Source organism: Schistocerca americana, chromosome 5 (assembly GCF_021461395.2).
Source record: "Schistocerca americana isolate TAMUIC-IGC-003095 chromosome 5, iqSchAmer2.1, whole genome shotgun sequence".
Lineage (NCBI taxonomy): Eukaryota > Metazoa > Arthropoda > Insecta > Orthoptera > Acrididae > Schistocerca > Schistocerca americana.
This window is the reverse complement of record NC_060123.1, coordinates 25,408,605-25,430,041: the sequence shown is the minus strand read 5'-3', so window position 1 is coordinate 25,430,041 and position 21,437 is coordinate 25,408,605.

Genomic DNA, 21,437 nt, shown 5'->3' with positions numbered 1-21,437 from the left:
TGGCAGAATTGAAGCTGTGAGGACGGGTCGTTAGTCGTACTTTGGCAGCTGATTTGGCAGAGCACTTGCCCACGAAAGACAAAGGTCCCGAGTTCGAGTCTCGATCCGGTACACAGCTTTGATATGTCAGGAAGTTTCAGTACAAAGCTGTTTACACGAGTGCGGTAATTTCATGCTGACCTCCTTCTTCTACTGCAGGAGTCCTCTGCTCGTCCACTTCCTCCCACAATCAACGTCCAGCACTTGTATCACACATTGCAGAAACTGCAGAGTGCCAGAAAGTAAGAGCGGCCAGGAATGCTGTCGGACGGAAACATGCTGTTGCTATCGGACAGAAGCATGCTGTTGCACGGCGACGCCAGCCTCTATACTGCCAACCGTACGAAGGCCATGTCTCAGCGATTTGGTTGGAAAACAGTGTAACATCCTCCGTACAGCCCGGATTGTGCACCATGTGGTTTTTACACCTGCGGCGACCTGGAGAAAAACGCGTGGACGTTGGTTTCAGTCGGGCGAGGAAGAGTGAGCGTGTGCGAGTTGGTGGGTTCGTTAGCGGTCGACTGCGTTCGACGAAACAGGAGCTAATCTTCTCCCAGCGGGATAAGTGTCTTAACGCGAGCAGTCATTGCTTTTGCATGGAATCATTGCATGGTCCCGTTGTAGCAGGTGTTCGGTTTTCATTTGACATTCCCTTATACAAATGAGCTGTTACTGCCTCAGTGGGCTGCTTCAGACCGCAGTATCATTCACGAAACACCACTGCATGCGTGGAGCACGGCGTCAGCTTCCGGGACTGTTGGCACCATTCACTCTGATATGACCGTACACACATCGGTTGATTTGAGTTGAGGAATTGGAGCAGCTGGATGACGTCTAACGTATAGAAGGTTATTTCCAACGAGATGGTGCAGTGCGTCACACGTCTAACACTACCGTGCATATTGTGAACAGTTTCTTTGGTGAACGAATAATCTCAAAAAAAATTGTGATGCCCCCTAATGACCTGGTATTACTCCCCAGCTTTTGTATTGTGTGGCTTTCCTAGAAGTTAAGTGTACAAGAATAGACAACGGACAACTGCAAAACTCAGTAAGCCGATACACACGAAATAAGAAACATTGGCGAGGATACGCTTCACAAAGTGCCGCAGAATATGGTTTATAAAAATTTTGAGACCCATTGCTCCAAAGTGGACGAAGACAGAATAAGGAGCCGAATTTTGCCTCCTGTCTCACTTCCCAGTGTTATAAAACGTTAGAACGAGTATACAAATCCCATACTTATTTACCAAATGCGAGGCATTGACGGGTACGCTAGTATTAATTGGGTTAGTAGCGTTTTTCAAAAATGGTTCAAATGGCTCTGAGCACAATGGGACTTAACATCTGAGGTCGTCAGTCCCCTAGATTTAGAACTACTTTAAGGGGGCCACACAGTAGTTGAGGTCGAAAAAAATCGATTTTCGGTTTTCATCATAGTTCGATAGATTAAGCTTTTATTTAAGTACTCTGAAAAGGATTTTTTTCGAGCATTTAAACAGCATTTTCCTACCACATGTGTTAATGTGCCACGCCAACTTTTCTGTGACCCACTGTCAACCCACCCACTGTCAACTCTAAGCCATATGGAGATGGCATTATTAGCAAAATAGAATGTGTAGGCCATTTTAAAAACTGTTTGGGAACACGGCAGAGAAAACTAATTGTTGATATGAGAGCAAAAAAATTAAAAGATGGAAAATTGTTGACCGGACAGGGTCGGAAAACTGAAATAGAAAACTTGCAGGTATACTATGGGCAGGCAATCAGGAGAAATAAAGAAAATCTGGAGGCAATGAAGAGAGATGTTTGGGCCATATTCTTCCATAAGTCCTCTGCTGATGATAAGCCATGTCATGGATTGTGTCCATCAGGAGAAAATTCGTAGTGCAAATATAAAAGGGCTCAGGCAACTGGAAAATCTTATTCTCACCAGCTTTCTGTTCCTGCTGCTGTTATTACAGCACTTAAACCTGTTTTCAGAGACTTGGCTCATCCTGAGCTAAGGAAATGTCTGCATGGGCAGCCACAGAACGCAAAGGAATGTTTCCTCAGCATAATTTGGAACCGCCTTCCTAAAACTGTATTTGTATTCAATGAAACTAGAAATTCATGATGCTGTTATAGCATTCAATTGTGGTAATATTGGTAAGTGTTGGGTACTGAAAAAGCTGGGAATTAATCCTGGTGAAAATATGGTCACTGGGCTGCAACATTGCGATAAAATGAGGATAGCCGATGAAGACAGGTCTGCATCTAATATGGCCACGAAAGCAAGACAAACATCCAAAAGGAAGCTGGAAGACCTGCTAGAGACCAAAGAAGGGCCATCATATGCAGTAGAACAGTTATAATTAACTGTAAGTAACAAATTTCAAAAGTTTTTTCTTTAAAGTCAATTTCCCGCAAACTAAAATTTTCAGTAGATATGCCCCATTACATCAGAAACTATCATAGATAAATGAATGAGAATTTCAGAGACTCTGCATAACATAAAGAGCCACCTCTGGTACTACATTCATTAATATTCCCTCATTAGGAAGTCCACAAAAAAATATTTTCTGCAGAAAAAAAATTATTTTTTGTTAATAAATTTTAAAAAGTATTTCTCAAAAACTATAAAATGGGTAAAGTAGATTTTAGTACAGTAGACTCTATTAGCATCATGTAACATACAATAAAATATTAAGATCCTGCATCAAGTAGTTTTTTCAGAAATGGGTTGAATACTTTCTAAATTAACATGGTTTAGATAGGCAGGGTGCGGTCCCCTTAAACCAAACTAACCTAACGACATCACACACATCCATGCCCGAGGCAGCATTAGGTTTAAGTAGTTCTAAGTTCTAGGGGACTGATGACCTCAGACGTCAAGTCCCATAGTGCTCAGAGCCATTTGAACCATTTGGACTGAAGCGCCTAGAACCGCTTGGCCACAACGGCCGGCGTAGCGTTTTTCCATAAGGACGGATACGAATAACAGATACTCCAGTCGTCCATAATATATTCTTCTTCACTATTTACAACAGTCTGCCATTTCTGGGGTAACTTCCCGATTCTGCAACTGTAGAAATCACGTGCTTTTGATGCGAAGAATTCGTCGTGCCATGTTCGGAGCGCATTTTCATCCGGAAAGGAAGTTCCTTAAAGGTTATTCGACAGAGAGCGGAAAAGGTGAAAATCTGAGCGGCCGAGATGAGGCGAATGATGTGGGTGCTGAATGTCCTCCCAACCCAACTTCTGTGTAGTGTTTTTGTTAGTCTAGCATAATGCAGGCGGGCATTATAGTGAAGTAGCATCACTTCAATCGTTGGTCGTTGTTCTTGGATTGTGCCTGCAAGACGTCTCAGTTGTAGACAGTAAATGTCAGCTGCGATTGTTACACCTCGGGGAAGCAATTCTTAGCACAGGACACAGTCGCTCTTCCACCATATGCGTAACATTATTTTCTGAGGATGAGGGCAGATCTTTGTCTGGGCGTTGTTGCCTTGTTTGGGCACAACCACTCCTTTCTTTACTTTACGTTAACATAAGGATACCATTTTTCGCCACTAGTAACGTTACAGAATAGGAATGGTCCCCACTGTCCATGACTCAACTGACGAGGAGCAAGCAGAGAAGCACACGCAAATTTTTGTGATTTTGGCTTAGAGCATGTAGAACCCGTACACCCGATTTTTGAACCTTCCCCGTCGCATGCAGATGTCACACTATGGTGGAATGATTACACTTCATCACATTTTCAGTTCTCAACTACACTGACATGTATCGTTGTAGATTAATGCGTTCCAAAGATCTTGACGAACGCCCGAAGGACTTCCTGAACGTGGGGAGTCACTAATGTCAAATCGATGCTTCTTAAAACGAGAAAACCATTTTCTTGCCATACTCTATTCAATGGCATTGTCCTCATACACGGCGCAAATGTGTGTGGTGGCCTTCACTGCTGTCACCCCTCTACTGAGCTCAGACAGAAGAATGTGTACGAAATGTCCCGATTTCTTCACTTGCCACACCATTTTCTAGCGTCCAGAGCACCACTGACTATCTCCAACTAACAAAATGACGATATGTAAACACAAATATCAACTGTGAATTACAAATAAAAAGTGACGAGCAATCAATAAACCCACTAAAAAGTTGTTCGAGAATGGAGAAAAGCAGGTGCACCAGCACACCGACTGGGATCAAAACGTAAGGGCATAGAATTAGACTGTTTATCATTTGCTGACGACATGGCACTCATCGCCCAAGACATTACCGATGCACAGAAACAGCTAGAATTATTTCAAGAGCAGGCAGCAAAAATAGGATTAGAAATTTGATTTGAAAAGACAAAATTTATGGCTGATATCAAAGATGCACCTTCTGATCTCAAAATTGGTGATAACTACAGCTCTCGAGTAAAAGAATTTAATTATTTAGGTGAATGGATTGCAAAAAATTGTAATGAAAAGAAATCTCTCAGATCAAGAGTCTAGAAAATGGAGACGGCGTTTCAGTTAGCAAAAAACGTTTACAACAAAAAGAGTCTCTCATGGAACTGCAAAATGCGACACTACACAACAATAATTAAACCCGAAGATCTCTACGCATCTGAGACACTAATTCTTCAACACAGAACACTAAAAGGGCATTTAGAAGTAAATGAACGTAAAATAATGAGGAAAATCCTAGGACCAATAACTAAAGATGGTGAGCATTATCCAAAATACAATGCAGAAATATATAAAAATATTTCCAAAATAACATATACAGTGCGCATGAGAAGAATCCAATTCATGGGGCATTTAGAAAGAATGGACTCAAACAGGTTAACGCACAAAATCCATACATTTTTAAAGAACAAAACTACAAGACCGAACTGGTACAAACAGACGGAAAAAGACCTGAGAGAATTAGGGTCTCCAAATCTACATGACAGAAATGAAATCAGAAAAATCACGAACACACGTGGTTTTGAGGAAGAAGAGAGAAAAATTAACCGACATACGTGGTCTGCGCAATGAAGACTAGCCCATTCGTTGCGTATGAAGGAATACTGGACGAAAAGGAAGGCCAACACATGTTGATTACGCTTGGTCCTAAGTGATCCATCCCCGAAGAAGGAGAAGCAGCCCATAGCAACCGGAATACGAACACGCAATACATAACGCTACGAATTTATGCACCAGCCTAACAGCTAATGTATGAATTTCAAACTAAGTGAACAAAACAGTAAACAGAGGAGTACGTGGGAAAGCGCCTTCGAAATATTTAGAGGAATATTTCTGAGGTTTTGATTTTTTACTAATTAAACAGCAATATATTTGTTTTTCAAAACAGAATCCTGCAGTGCAGAAAAAAGAAACTATGGCTACAATGTTCTTTGGAAATCAGACGGCATGTCCAATGTCTTTCAAATGGATACTGTTGTAGACCCTCTTCCTTCCATTTCCCGATGTGCTTCAGCTCCACAAGCAGTGAAACAATTCTTAACATTACCCCAAACCGTAACGACTCATCATTCTTCAGCTAACAGTAGTTTCACTGTAGCACTCTCGACTGTGTCTGGGGAATGAGAGTTCCGGATAGTTGTTTTTGTCTCCTGCCGTACAACGTCTCATTGACTGGCAACCACGGTCCAGTGATTTGTTGAGGTTGAAAGAACCAGCAGGCGTCCCTGTCCCGGGAAGCAAATGTACAGCTGGTACCTGAACAAAGAACTCTCTGAACAAATACGTCCATTTGACACGTCCGGCTTCATTCTCACGACTCTCTCACTCTGAGGTGTGTGTGTGTGTGTGTGTGTGTGTGTGTGTGTGTGTGTGTGCGCGCGCTCGAGCATGTCATTCCGAGTCTATACGTTTTTGATTCGCTATGATCGTTTTATTTTTGCACGTAAGTCTGCTGAAGCCATTTGTGATGATAAAGCTAACAATGTTTAATACGCGTATTTAGATAATGAATGAGAAATATTTGTTTTGTAAATAAAACCGCCTTTTCTTGCTGCAACTGCAATTTATTTATCCCAGACGCGTTTCGCCTTTTTCTTACTCTAAGGCATATTAAGTAGTATATAGAAGGATATAGATTTGTTATTTTTAGATTATCAAAGAGTTCACGTGTTTCTTTTTATGTGAATAACTAATTAATTTCAGTGTGTTGGCATCTGCGTTTCCTCTCACTGGTCTGGAGGTCACACTATCACTTCATTTCCCAAACATAAGCACAATTCCATATTCCGAACTTTTTCTTTCGCACTGTTTGCCATGTTTCTCCTTCTTCTTTGTGGTGCAGTATTATTCTTTTACCACCAGTTATGGCTATTTGTTTGAAAACTGTGCTTTGCTTTGAAGTCGTAAATATTCTAAGTTGATTTTGGGTTTCCTCCTGTTTGGTTTCCTTACCTACATGTTGCAAGCTTAACGAAGTATGTGTTGAAAACTAACGTCTATTCATGATGTTTATATCTGTTTGTGTGTAGGGGGGGGGGGGGGGGGGAGGGACAGTTGCAGGTTTGAGTTGTAGAGTGTTGAATATGAATGTAATAGCAGTTAGAGAGTGGTTTAAAGCTATGATCAGTGATCATGTGATATGAGTGTCGGTTTAAACGTCCTATGTAGGGCTTCGTGGACAAGTGAGTGAAAAGGTATTGGCTGTTATTATTATCATTATTATTATTATTATTATTATTATTATCCTATTTTGGAGTGTTATCTGTGTTTGATGCATACTTGTTTTCTTGTATGTGTCTCTGCTTTATGTCAGTTTTTGGGCGTATTTTTTATAGAACTGTCTGTTGGAAATGGGAAATTTGTGGTAAGGTCTTATGGAACCAAAATGCTGAGGTCATCGGTCCCTAAGCTTACGCACTACTTACTCAAACTTAAGCTAATTTACGCTAAGGACAACACACACCCATGCCCGAGGGAGGGCTCGAACCTCCGCCGGGGGGTAGCCGGGCGGACTGTGACAAAGCGCCATAGACCGCGCGGTAACTGTCTGTTGTATATGCTACGTTTATCCCCTGTCTTTTGTCTTTTGAAAATGTTGGTAATTTTGTATGCTAGTTTGTGTTTGTATGTCACTGTGTACCATCTTGTATTTTCTTTCATATTTTTCTTGTCATTCTGTGCAGTTTTTATGGTGGTGGCTGAAATCCAGTATTGGCCTCGTAGGAAGATGCGGTTTGTGGATCTTTTCTTGACTTCGGAGGACAGATGCAGTGGGATTGATCTGCGTCAGCTTTATTTTCTCCGTGTTATCCAGTATGATGTATTTGTTTTTTCAGCGTGTTTTTTTCTTACTTTTGTGCTGAAATCTGTTTGTTGGCTCTGATTTTAATTCTGTAATATTATTTTGTGAGATGAATTCTTATGTTTTTCCAGTGTGTTGTTCTTTGTCCACAAGTGTCCGCCTGCTCAACTGAGTGATAGCGTTCTTGCTTCCCATGCAGTGGGGCCGGGTTCGATTCCCGGCCATGTTGGAGATTCTCTCCGCTCGTGGACTGGGCGTTGTGTTGTCCTCATCATCATTTCATCCTCATGACTGGCACGCAAGTCGCCCAACGTGGCGTCGACAGAAACAAGACTTGCACTTGGCGGCCGAACTTCCCCGAATAGGGGCCTTTTGGCCAACAATTCCATACGATCATTTCATTTTTTTTTTTTGTCTAAAAGTACTAATTCGTTCCCCTTGTCTGCTTTCTAAATGGTAACATTTTCGTTTTGAAGTTGTTTCCTGAGTTTTCTTTGTGTTTCAGATTCTGCGTTTTTGTTTAAAGTTACAGCAAGGAAAGGCGGTTTTATTTACAAAACAAATATTTCTATTCTTTGTGCGGAGGATGGCTACGCAAATAAACTTGTAAATGTAATAGAATCTTGCTTAGGTTCTATAAAAATCAAGATGATGTCTGTGAGCCGTGTTCATATGGAAATCTTCGATAATTTTAGGAACGTCCTCTCCATCTGGAAGTCAACATTGCGAGACATCCCGACAATGGTAGATCACATTATCTTGCCATAAGCAACAGTTTCTTTTTCACTGGATGTAGACAAACAACTAATTGCCTCGATAAAATCGGTATTACGTTCCTAAAGTTCCTGAAGTTGAGTTACTTCGGTGTTCCAAGATAATCAACAGAAGCAGTTGATCAATCATTTACGTTTTCCACAGACCATGGTCGCAATGGGCGTTATGATGTAGAATGTGTCTCCTGAACAAGATATTACACAGACAATTATGTAACTGTGACTGTGCTATCTGGAATTCTTAAATGATATTAGAATGAGTTGTTGAGGAGAAACAACTGCAATCTTCATTTGACAACATTTCCACTATCTATTAGATATTTTATTTTCATAGTTCCATTTTTCATTTCTTTTTGTGCAAACGTAGGTTAACTAGAGGAAAATGTTGATCATTTTTCCTTGTAGAACCGTGTTAATAAATATTTCTAATACACCCAAACTACGACAAACTGTTGACAAAAAAACTTCACTGGTAAGTAAATAAGTGTACTGCGAGGCTGTATTTGATGTCGGCAACATGTATATGTGCAAAGATCGCACGTAATACTACTTACACTCTTTTGTGCAACAAACACTTCTCGTGTAAATGTGTCACCGCATAATATCATTCTAAAGAACATTATCACTGAGTGAGAATACGCAAAAAATGTTAACTTACTGGCTTCGGTGTGCCCCAAGATTGATTGTTATTCTCATTACAGAAGTATCTGACCCTAAACGTCTTAGCAGTTTTACCACATGGTTTGCCGCGCGGGATTAGCCGAGCGGTCTCGGGCGCTGCAGCCATGGGCTGTGCGGCTGGTCCCGGCGGAGGTTCTAGTCCTCCCTAGGGCATGGCTGTGTGTGTTTGTCCTTAGGATAATTTAGGTTAAGTAGTGTGTAAGCTTAGGGACTGATGACCATGGCAGTTAAGTCCCATAAGATTTCGCACACATTTGAACATTTTTCTCAGGCTTATTTTTCATCAAAATGCATATGCAAGAACTTAAAACTATCTGTTCTCGTTAATGTTCTTGCTGGTACATTACCTCAATAGTAGGTAGCGTATTTCTTACTACAAAAAAGAACTTGAGAAACTGATTTCATTCACACCGTTTAAAGCTTGTTCATTTGTGCGAAACTACGAGTACTTAATAACTTTAATAAAAACGTCATTTGATACGTTATAAAGACGGGTATCAACAACTAATTTAACATAGTTCTTCAACGTTTTTTATTGTTTCTTCCCATTTCCGGTTTCGAACATTTTGTTCGTTATCAGATGATTGCTCTGATGCTGGATAAAATGTACGATAACAGAAAAAAAATTTCACTTTGCAGCCGAGTGTGCGCTGATATGAAACTTCCTGGCAGATTAAAACTGCGGTGGACTGAGACTCGAGCTTTACCTCTCGCGGCCAAGTGCAAAAGGTCCCGAGTTGGAGTCTCTGTCTGGCAAACAGCTTTAGTCTGCCACGAAGTTTCGCTATGTTCGATACTAGCAATGCCCAGAAATGTGTTCCTTATGAGGATGTGTGACAGAAAAGCTTATAACGGCTGGTCCGGTAGCGTATAATGTTGATGGCTCCTAGAAAGGCAGTGAGCGGTAGTTCCCACACAGTCCTGATCTGAGACAACAAGCGGAACAACATCGCATCACGCATCCCGTCGATCACAGCGCAGTCCGTTAAGGACTGTGAAATCGCGGAAGACATGCGGCAGTTGCCGCAAAACCTGTGAATCCGATCGTAAAAGTTCCAGCAGTAAATACTGACTTTTGCGGGGATACGGTGGATACAAAGTTAATGTGTTCTTAGACACCATCCATACAGTTTAAAATAACCCGACTTAACCGCAATATTCACCTTTACAACATTCTCTAAGTGGCTATGAATTTAATCGAAATACGTTAGTACGTGGAAGTAAGGCGATCGCAGAAAAAAAAAAAAAAAGTGACGAAGCACATCCCGTGCTCCACTGTTTCACAAACGCTGTAGGTGTATGACTCACGATGTGTAGACTAGCAGTAAAATATTCTTATTTATGTACCTGCTCATTTGTATCGCTTGATAATATTAGGACCTCGAGATTCACTTTTACAGCTAACTTTTTTTTCTTAGAAAACTGCTAGGTGCACAGTACATGATTTGCACACAACCACCACTCAATAATAATAATAATAATAATAATAATAATAATAGTAAAAATGATAATAATAACAATAGTATAAGTACTAATACGAATATCTGCTATTGCATAATCCTGTCTTGTTAACATTGTGTTAATTTTTTTTTTATATAGTTCCTGCTGAGTAGTAGCGATAACAAAATTACGTGGTAGTAGGATAGAACAAATTAAATCTAGAGATGTTCACTGGTGTGAGGAAAAACGGGAAAGAAAGGATAAGTTATCAGATGAGATGCAACAGAAAATGCTGATAGATAACGTCAGGTAATCTTGGATTGTGCTGACCATTGGGCATAAATGTTTGTCTGCTGTAGCTGCGCCGGTGATAATACGTAAAGTCTTACTCCACAATGGAATGTACTGTGGTTTTAGATCAGAAGCATGTCACTAAGTTGGGTTGTTCCAGACCCCTATGGCTGAAATAAAGGAGCACATGGAGGAAAGACTCGACGTTACGCCCAGGCACAGCCAGGGTGTTGGTGGGTATCGTTGTACTGCATTTATTGAAAAATGTCAGGAATTATGTGTACGAGGCGAGATATTTGGGAACCACTGGCAAAGAAACCGATGAAGAAAACTGAGCGTGTTAACATCACGTAACCTCTACATTCACATTCATGCCAAACGAGCATAGGACGGGCTCACATGATTAAGGATCCCACTGTTACACAAATAACTTACGCAAGCATTCGTGGCTACCTCGAATAAAGCATGAGTTTTCGCTCTTTGTGCCGTGTAAACTGCATTTTAGAAGTACTGTTTAAATCTTTTAATTGAATGTAGGCAACAGAGAGAGATACTGTCCACGCAGTATCCCATTCTAATGCTTGAGCAAGACTATGCCTGTTTTTTAATTCCACAACTCAACACAATCGAGGCGCGTGGGAGGAACTGTTTCACGAGAACATTAATTAATTTTATATATATGAGCATGATCTGTTACTTCTTACGATTTAATTTAATAATTTAAACGCTAGTTTCTGTTCTTAAGGCTAACGATTAGATGCAGCTGTGTGTAACCAGCATATAAATGGTTGAACGAGACTAACATATACGAAGTATCATTGCTATACAGGCAAAAAAGCAGCGGACGAACGGCGGAATTGTAGGGGACTAATGACAGTTCGTGTTCACATGACGACCGCTCTGATTCACAGGTGACTCATTGTCATCTTTCTTAAGGTAACTGTCCAACTACACTGAAGCGCCAGACAAACTGGTATAGGCATGCGTATTCGAACACAGAAATACGTAAACAGGCAGGATACGGCGCTGCGGTCGGTAACGCCTATATACAACAAGTGCCTGCCGCAGTTGTTAGATCGGTTACTGCACCTACAATGGCAGGTTATCTACATTTAAGTAAGTTTGGACGTGGTGTTATAGTCGGCGCACGAGCAATGGGACACAATGTCTCCGGGATAGCGATGAAGTGGGGATTTTCCCGTACGACCATTTCACGAGTGTACTATGATTATCAGGAATCCGATAAAATATCAAATCTCCGACGTCTCTGCGGCCGCTAGAAGATCCTGCAACCACGTGACCAACGACGGCTGAAGAAAATCGTTCTACGTGACAGAAGTGCAACCCTTCCGAAAATTGCTGCAGATTTGGATGGTGGGCCATCAACAAGTGTCAGCATGATAACCATTTAACGAAGCAATACCGATGTGGGCTTTCGCAGCCAAAGACCCACTTGTGTATCCTTGATGGCTGCACGACACAAAGCTTTTCGCCTCGCCTGGGCCCATCAACACCGACAATGGACTGTTGATGGCTGGAAACATGTTGTCTGGTCGGACGAGTCTCGTTTCAGACTGTATCGAGCGGATGGACGTGTACGGGTATGGAGACAACCTCATGAACCCATGTACCCTGCATGGAAGCAGGGGACTGTTCAAGCTGGTGCAGGCTCTTAATTATGTGGGCTTGTGCAGTTGGAGGAGCGTACGTAAGCATGCTGTGTGATCACCTGCGTCTATTCATGTCCATTGTGCATTCCGACGGACTTGGTCAATTCCAGCAGCACAATGCGACACCCCACAAGTTCTGAATTGCTACAGAGTGGCTCCAGGAACACTCTTCTGAGTTTATACACTTCCGCCGGCCACCAGCCTCCCGAGACATGAACATTATTGAGAATATATGGGATGCCTTGTTTTTATGGACAGCCCTGCAGGATTCATGGTGTCAGATCCGTCTTCAGACATTAGTCGAGTCCATGCCACGTCGTGCTGCGGCACTTCTGTATGCTCGCGGGGGCCCTTCACGATATTAGGCAGGTGTACCAGATTCTTTGGTTCTTCAGTGTATTTTACTGCACTGTCTGGGAAATCCAGCTGTTCCAGTATCGTGAATAGGCGATAGAGATGTAGCTTAACAAAAGCTTTGCTGAAAGTGTGCAGTGGTAAAATGGTCACTTCACGCTGTGCATACCACGTTTGACGTCAGTCATTTTGGTTAAGGTGGGCCGTTCGTGAAACTGATGGAAAATGTTATTTTACAATTTATTCTCTATTTCTTAGTAGAACCCATGGACAAAAAGTTCCCAAAGGTTCAATGACGAAATCGCATCTGTGCCTGAAAAATAATTATTTTTGTGACGCTACCTTCGTGTCACGCCCACTTTTTGAAGTAACGTTTCAGTACTAGCTCGGTGAACAACGATTTCGTGGAGTAATTACAAGCAAACGTGTACGAAATATATGTGAATTACATGAAAAGTGCAGTGTGAGCTATATGTTTCCACATGGTGTAAACAGATGAACATCTCATTCGTTATCTGCGCCACATACCTGATGTACACATCTGGAGGCTCAGAGGGATAGTAGCCCCTATATTCACTATTGTATCTTGGCTGTTCTCAACCTCCTTACAGGTTTCTGGTCGATCCTGAACTTCTACAGAAGTGTGTTCTTGGCAAAATCCAGACTCAAAATGAGTCTCCAAACTCACAGATATGAAATCGATGCCCTAGAAGTACAATTTCCCCTGCTACAATTGTCAGAATTTCAGTTTATGATGTACTTCTTGTATTTAACTATAGGAACGTAGGGAGGATGAAGATATTAGAGTAAATCGGCTTAAGATAGGAAATTTCACTTAAAGCATCTTCAGAAGAATAGATTTACTGCGTCTCTCTGCAGCTGAAGGGTCGGGGAAAGACCTGGTAAAAGAAAGAAGGCAGAAAAGAAGAAAGTAGAAGAGAAACCTTGAAGAGAAATAGGGCACTGAGTACAAATCTGTGGCCTTCTGAAGAGCTGACGTACTAAAAAACTTTGGATTGAACTTAAAATTGCATTTCTTGAATATTATGTTTTTCTCAGAATCTATGAATGCTAGTATTACGGAATTTTGTACCCTTATTTCTATAAACCCGACTAATGTTGTTTGAAGAGTAAATTTTGAAAAGCCGGCCGTGGTGGCCGAGCGGTTCTAGGCGCTACAGTCTGGAACCGCGCGACCGCTGCAGTCGGAGGTTCGAATCCTGCCTTGGGCATGGATATGTGTGATGTCCTTAGGTTAGTTAGGTTTAAGTAGGTCTAAGTTCTAGGGGACCGATGACCTCAGAAGTTAAGTCCCATAGTGCTAAGAGCCATTTGAACCATTTTTAAAATTTTGAAATTCGGAGTGTAAGCTGAAATATGGGGCAAAGTGTTTCGAATTTTGCATGAATTTCATATTATACCCACAGAATTATAATTAAGGAAATGTTAAACTTGTCCTGTTCCATATATTCAAAAAGTCTCATAGCAGAAGGTAACTGCATGTAAAGACGTTAAACAGAGAAAATATTGTTGAAATCTCTTGCATCGCTTCTGAGGAAATGGTACGTATTTCATTTTTTGAAAGCAAAATTTTTATATTCCATAAAAAACAGTTAAATGTATATAATCCAAGGAACTTAACAGTAAGATTGTTAATCTCATGTTAAGAGTGGCACAAAATTTCATTTCTGTATCTTCAGAATTGTGGATTTTGTGCATCTTTTAAATAGCGTGTGTTTTCCAATAACATCCCCCCCCCCCTTAATGCAAATGCTGTTTTATGGTGTTTTCGGAAGCCCGATTGATGTTTATCCTGAAGGTTATCTTTTAAGGCAGTCAGTCAGCTGTTTTTGACCGTTGTACTCCAAGGCTGCAGATAGTGTGAATCACGCATTGATCGGCGTCAGGTCCTACGGAAATTCTAGTTAATCATTCTTGGTTAACAAATTCCACTTGGTGTGCACTTAGTAGCATTTACATGCACGGTTTACAAGAGAAAAATCTGAAGTTGTCTGTAAAGACTAGTGTAATACTTTTTGTGACATTTTTAATCATAACCATACTCAAACCATTACTGTCTACCACCTAAAAAATTATTCCCTTGATGGCTTCCCATACTGGGCAGGTAGAAATATGTCTCATGAAAAATACGTCTATCAAGAAAGTGCTATCTTGTGGCTGATAGTTTTCGCAACTTGAAAGCTGACTGGTGTCTAGGGAAAGTCGTTCAGTTCGTCTCCATAGGTCTGAAAAGCAGCATCAGACTTTGCCTTCCCTATGCCGTAGTTACGCAGTTTGCTTTCGAGTGCTGCAGGATGTGACTAGCTGCATACAACGGAACGAGCGCGCCCGATATTGGCGGTGCACACACTTTGCTTTACTTTGTTTTACGGCTTCCCCTATACTTTACGAAGTTCGGGTCTTAGACTGCGCTCGAATCTTCTTTGCGCAGAATCTCGTTTATGCATTATCCGGCGTATATCAGCAGAGAACAATGTAACAGGAGCCCTCTTTACTTTGAACCCTAAAGTGTCGTGAGTCTGTGACTGATTTCCTAAACTTTACAGTCTAATGACGGTGCATTTCTTATTTCTAGTCACGAAATATCCAACCAGATCTTTCTTGCGGCACATTTATGACCGTTTTAAGTTTTATCCGTTATTAAGTGGCATTTTTCTCTGGTGGTCGTCATAAATTACATAAAGAATTCACATAACGGGCAGGAAGGACAGAACCAGAAGTCCTACGCACTCTTAAAATTCCACATCCTTTCTACCATCCTCCGTAAGTTTCACTAAACGCTTGGAGGTACTCACCATATAATCTGTAACATGCATAATACCGTATGTTATGGCTGACGTAACGGTAAAGTGCAGATGTCGCCCTAGTTTCCATACGTATCAACTGTACGGTGATCGTGAAATAAATATTGATTGTCGCTACGTGCGGTGATTCTGTTTTCTTTTGTATTGTTTGAAAATGTGGAGGTAAGGCAGAGAAGAGATGCTGCGAAGTGTTACGTATCGGGCGTCTACAACCAAGCAACCGCCTGAGTAGCACAGGAAGTACATCGAGCTGCAGTTGGCCGTTGTAAGCGGATACAACAGCAGATTATCCCAATGTATTACTTGTAAAAATTAGTGAGACTTTGCGCCCTTATCCACACCAATGAGGGCTGAGCCCCAACTCGTACTTGTTCGCACCATGAGCCGATCTCGCAGACTCACTACGGATGCATCTTTGCTGCAGGTACAAAAATCTCATATTGTTTCCGAGATGACGGGTCATCCACACATCACCTACGATCCAGGGCTTAGCAGAGATAGGTAAGGGTAAGTTTCGACACGTCGTAGCACTACTGAATCTATAGCCTGTGCGCGGCCGCGGTGGCCGTGCGGTTCTGGCGCTGCAGTCCGGAACCGCGGGGCTGCTACGGTCGCAGGTTCGAATCCTGCGTCGGGCATGGGTGTGTGTGATGTCCTTAGGTTAATTAGGTTTAAGTAGTTCTAAGTTCCAGGGGACTTATGACCTAAGATGTTGAGTCTCATAGTGCTCAGAGCCATTTGAACCATTTTTATAGCCTGTGCTTCTGCACCCATACCAATCTGTGAATCATGTGAATGCGGGGAGCAGAAATACACTTGTAGCATCGTTGTCTAAATACCGTGTGTCGTGAAGGAGACTCTATTTGATGTGTCTGCCCACATTTTCTTCAACTGGTAAGTGATGTGTGGCTTTGTGGCCAGTCTACTCGCCGTGACAATCCGCCACAGTTGACGGCGACTCCTCTCATCAAAACGTTTTCTCCACCGTAGCTGACTCGTGGGGGCAGTTATCCCGAACTGAGGTTCTCTCGATATACTCTTTAATGTGGCGGCACGTAAAAAGACGAATGCTTGCCTCATCTGAGATGGAATGCGAAGTTACCTCGTTTCTTGCACATCGTGGAATTGACTGCAACCGCGAGATCAGAATAAAGTCTGGAGGCACTTCAGTAGTGTAACATGTCAACCTACTCCATTCGCTGTGGTGACGTGAGTTCTCTCTCTGATTGAACCGCCTGTAAGTAAATTCACTGGAAAACATTTAGTCGCCCATCTAAAAGTTGCGAGTGCTATTGCTGGTATGGAACCGGTGAACCTCAAACACTGACATAATGCATGACAGTGAAGTGGTATGTCGTGTGGAATCAGCGCAGTAAGGGTGGTCGTCGGGAAGACAAGACAGAATGGCAGAAGAGAGCTATTGTGTTTGGACGTGCCACGGACCAAACCGTGAGAGAAGCAGTGCGATTTGTTAATATATCTACGTCAATTGTGTAACTTGTCCGGCGCGAATGTTGTACAGTTCGTAGCCCTGAAACACAGCGTAAGAGCAGTGGTCGTAAAAATATCGTAACCACCAGGAACAGAAGATTACTGTTGTGTCTCATCAGCGAAGATCAGTTTCAAGACTGACAGAAATTGGTGCTGGCGATTGAATGCGGGTCCATGTCAACTACTTTCCAAGCAAATATTGCGAAGTTAACAGTATGTAATTAATATTAAAAGACTGGTACCTAGTAAAACTATGACACAGAAAGCTGTATGTCTTCACTGAACCAAACAATACATAAAATGGACATTAGCTAACTCGCGGCATCTCGCGTGGTCCAAAGAATAGCGATTTTGCCTCTACAGTCTAGCGACGGAGGGTTTAATCATCAGTGTATGGAGGATGTAATTCAAGCCGGAGATGGTACTGCGAAGTATTAGGGATGTTTTTCCGTAACACAACTTGAGCCCACTCGATCAGGTTATCGTGAGCAAAAACTAGGGTGTTTGTTTCAACATTCTCAGTGACCTGGTGTGCCGTTCCTTCTGTTTGTTTATGATCAGTATGCTGTGGACATGTCCTCCTTAGAAGATGGCAACAATCTGTGTTATGAGACAATTTTTCCCAAACTGCCCCATAACCTGCTTAATAACTCACTACTCAGATTAGACAAAGAAATTAATTAAAATGACATGTGAAGTGTGAAAGAACTACAGCAGCTGGAAAAACACCAGTGACGGTGAATTTCATAAATACTTGAAATGCATTTGCAATTCCGAATATCAACCACCATCGCCTTTATAATGGAATGACGACAACGAAAATTTGTTCCGGTCCAGAATTCGAAACCGAATTTCGCCCTTTACACGAGCCGTCACCTTAACCGCTTCGGCTATCCAGGCGTGAAACATGGCCAGGCCATAACTTCCCGGTCAGGCACAAATTTTGATTATTGTCATTGCAATATACCGGGATAGGGGTTCATATTCGCAACTACGAATACATTTCCTGTTTTTCTTGACGGCTGTAGTCACTGCAGTGCCCGTTCCTTTAGAATGCATGCATGTCCCAAGGAACATTGCATCGTATTTTCAATAACACTGCCACTGCTATTTCGTAATAAGTACTTCTTTATTCCGTTTCTCTAAGTTGGTGAAAGAAATGTATAATATTTGTGTGAGTTGAGTTCACTGGCTGATTGGGAGAACGTGAGAGCAACAGTTGTAGAATAACTCTGACCGACAGGCCTTGGAAGGCCAAATGGTACCGATCGGCCACCGGGTCATCCTCAGTCCACAGGGGTCACCGGGTGCGGATATGGCGGGTCACGTGGTCAGCACCCCGCTCTCCCTGCCGTATGTCAGTTTCCGAGACCGGAGCCGCTACTTCTCAGTCAAGTAGCTCCTCAGTTTGCCCCACAAGGGCTGAGTGCACCCCTCTTGCCAACAGCACTCGGCAGACCGGATGGCCACCCATCCAAGTGCTAGCCCAGCCTGACAGCGCTAACTTCTGTGATCTGTCGGGAACCGGTGTTGCCACTGCGACAAGGCCGTTGGCTAGTGGTAGAATAACAAACAGAATGTAAAACTGTTCTTTCACTATATGGCAGAGTCACTAGCAAGTATGCACTGGACGACGGCCACGGTTTCCCGATGTCACCCACGGCAGGAAGCAGTAGGGCCAAGTCGGCAAGTTGTAAAGTGGCATTATATGGCACAGTGAAAAGAACGCTTTCTAAAAAGGTAGGCATCTGCATAGGGATGTGAAAACACGCCACAGAGCGAAAGAAGCTGCTAGACTTAAAGGAGGTCAGCAGTAACTGATGTTTAAGTTTTATGAGGGAGCCTAGGATTGGCTAACCAATATTAATTTAGCAGAAGGTGTGCCGCTACCGCCAATATCCGTACACTGCCTTTAGTGTACTTACGGTGTAGTCAACGAATGTAACGAAAAGAGTGTATTATTTTACCCATTAACTTTACTGATGTTTACGCCCGGCAAGAGAGTGAATAGAGCACTTATTTGGTGGAGCGGACACAATATGTGGGACCTGAATCTATACTTTCGTAAAATAATTCTCTGAACTCTGATTATTCGACTGCGCGCGACTCACGATCTTGCTAATATAGCATTGCGTGAGGCGCTTTTAGCATTTGTTGAAACTGAGGTCTACGTGGAGCGTTCACACTGACAAAAGAATAAAAAAGAACATAGTCTCAGGGATTGTATGTTGTGTTATCACATTAAAATATTGCTGCACGATATCTTTACTGTAGTGAAGTTTAATTAAAAGAAACCTTAACGCAATAACCTTCGTATTGCCGGAAGCAGCCAATATCTGAACTTAACAGAATGTTCTTAGTTTTTCTTTCACACAACGTAAAATATTATATTCACTTTCTTTTCCTTAATAATTATGGTGAAACACTTTTAATGCGTCCGTTGATGACGGAACGCAATGAAATTTATAAAGAAATTTTTCCTACGCAAGATGTCCGCCAAGAATGGTCGATTGTTCGACCGTTCTTATCGTTTATCCAGCGTACTGAAAACCTTGCAAATAATATTTTTATTTCTGATTGAAGGTCACTAAGCATATAAACGAAAAAATACACAATCAGCATAAATTATGATATGTTATTTAAAATTAGCTTCGAGACTAGAACAGAGAGTGAGTAATAACGCTGGCCTTTTAAGTTTCTTTCGTCAGCGAGTAAAAGAATAATCTATTAGCATAGAGACACTATACAGTTATCTTACGGAGTCTGTTTGTACCATTATTATTTCGTTTTATTATAAATTACCATTATGAGAGCTAACTGCACGCGCATTTTCAAAGTTTTTTATTTTCGTTTTACTTTGCTTTGTGTCTGACTTTTCGTCGCACATTTTAATATTTTGTACAGTATATCGGTACAAAGGGATGAATACTCCTGAGTGCCTACGTGAAGCCGCTATCATTGGCTGAAACATGAAATCAAACTTGTTGTAGGAGAGAATTTCTAGTTTCACTCTAAGAGTGAAATTTGTATTACTAGCTAATGACAGCAGGTTCTTTAACGAGAGGAAGACTGATAGTATATTTATGACTTTTTCATTGGACAGAACAAGGAAGGTCTACAGTGATTGACTAACGAATCCGGTGCTGAAAGAACCAGCAAAATTTTTAGAAGGAGAGGATAAGATTAGTTCTTCTCAGAGCTCCAGTCACGGAACACATCGTCTTCGTCTGCACTTTCATCAAGCGATACATTGGCTGATGGTCATTTTGAGAGTGTCTCAGAGTCAAACAGAGATACTGAGGCTGAACTTGCAAGTTTCAGCTACCACTGCATGCATTCTCTGTATCTGACTCTGTGCACGATGTGACGAGGTTAAAGCTAAGTTATTTATTTCAAGTTTGGGTCTGCTTTTCTGTGTTAATTCACGCAGTCAGCTAGCTGAAATTAATATGCACGTAGGCAGTGGTACTTGTGGTCATATATACTTTTCTGGAGTATTCGTTTACTCTATTGACTTATTCAGCAATCACTGGTGGTTTAGGAAAAAAATGAAGGATCAACCACAGCTAAATCAACACCAGGGAGACCGCATGTACACACGGGCGAGAACCATCAGGCATTGTGGGAAGTGGTTGTAAAAAAATCACATGCAATCATAGGAGGAAATCACTCTTAAAGTACCAAGTGCCACCAGCAGTCCAGCCAACACAATGTCTGTGCGTAGGTAGTTATAGTGAATGAGGTACAGTGATTGACCAGCTTCTGATAAGCCACACGTTTCTGCAGTCAGTGTTACATGACCCTTAAGGTTATACAAAGAGCGGCACCGCGGGAGACTGTATGGCTGGTAACGAGTGACGTGGATTGATGACTCACGCTATGCCCTGTGGTAACCCGATGCAACGGTTTCGGTTTGGTGAGTGTTCGTGGAACGTTGCCTGCCATCCTGTGTAGTGCAAACCGCGCAGTACGATGGAGGTGACGCCATGGTAAAGGAGTGTCTTTTGGGGATAGGGTGTGGTCCTCTTATTGCGCTTCAGAGAGCGCTAAATGTGCAAGGATATGAACTCATTTGCAGCTTTGTGCACTGCTTATAGTAGAGGAAGAGTTCAGAGACGATAATTTTATCAGCATATAATGCACCCAGCCATAAAGCAGCATCTGAGAGGCAATGGTTCAAAATGGTTCAAATGGCTCTGAGCACTATGGGACTAAACATCTGACATCATCAGTCCCCTAGAACTTAGAACTACTTAAACCTAACCAAGCTAAGGACATCTCACACATCCATACCCGATGCAGGATTCGAACCTGCGACCTCAGCAGCCACGTGGTTCCGGACTGAAGCGTCTAGAACCACTCGGCCACAACGGCCAGCCTACGGTAGTTCGGCAGTTGTCGCTAGTCGAGCAATCTGTTTTCCTCGCACTCATTTATGCGCCCTGTTTCATTTGCTTCAGTATGTCTAGTAAATTGTACAGTGTCACCGTGAAAAGGAAAGGAGTGAAAGTTTAGACACGGAAAAAAAAATGAAGCTGGAAGAAGCACTGAAAGAATGCCAGAAGTTATTAGACACAAAAGTGAATACCGAAGATTTCATTTGTGCAGTTGAACAACACCTCGCAATTTGGGACA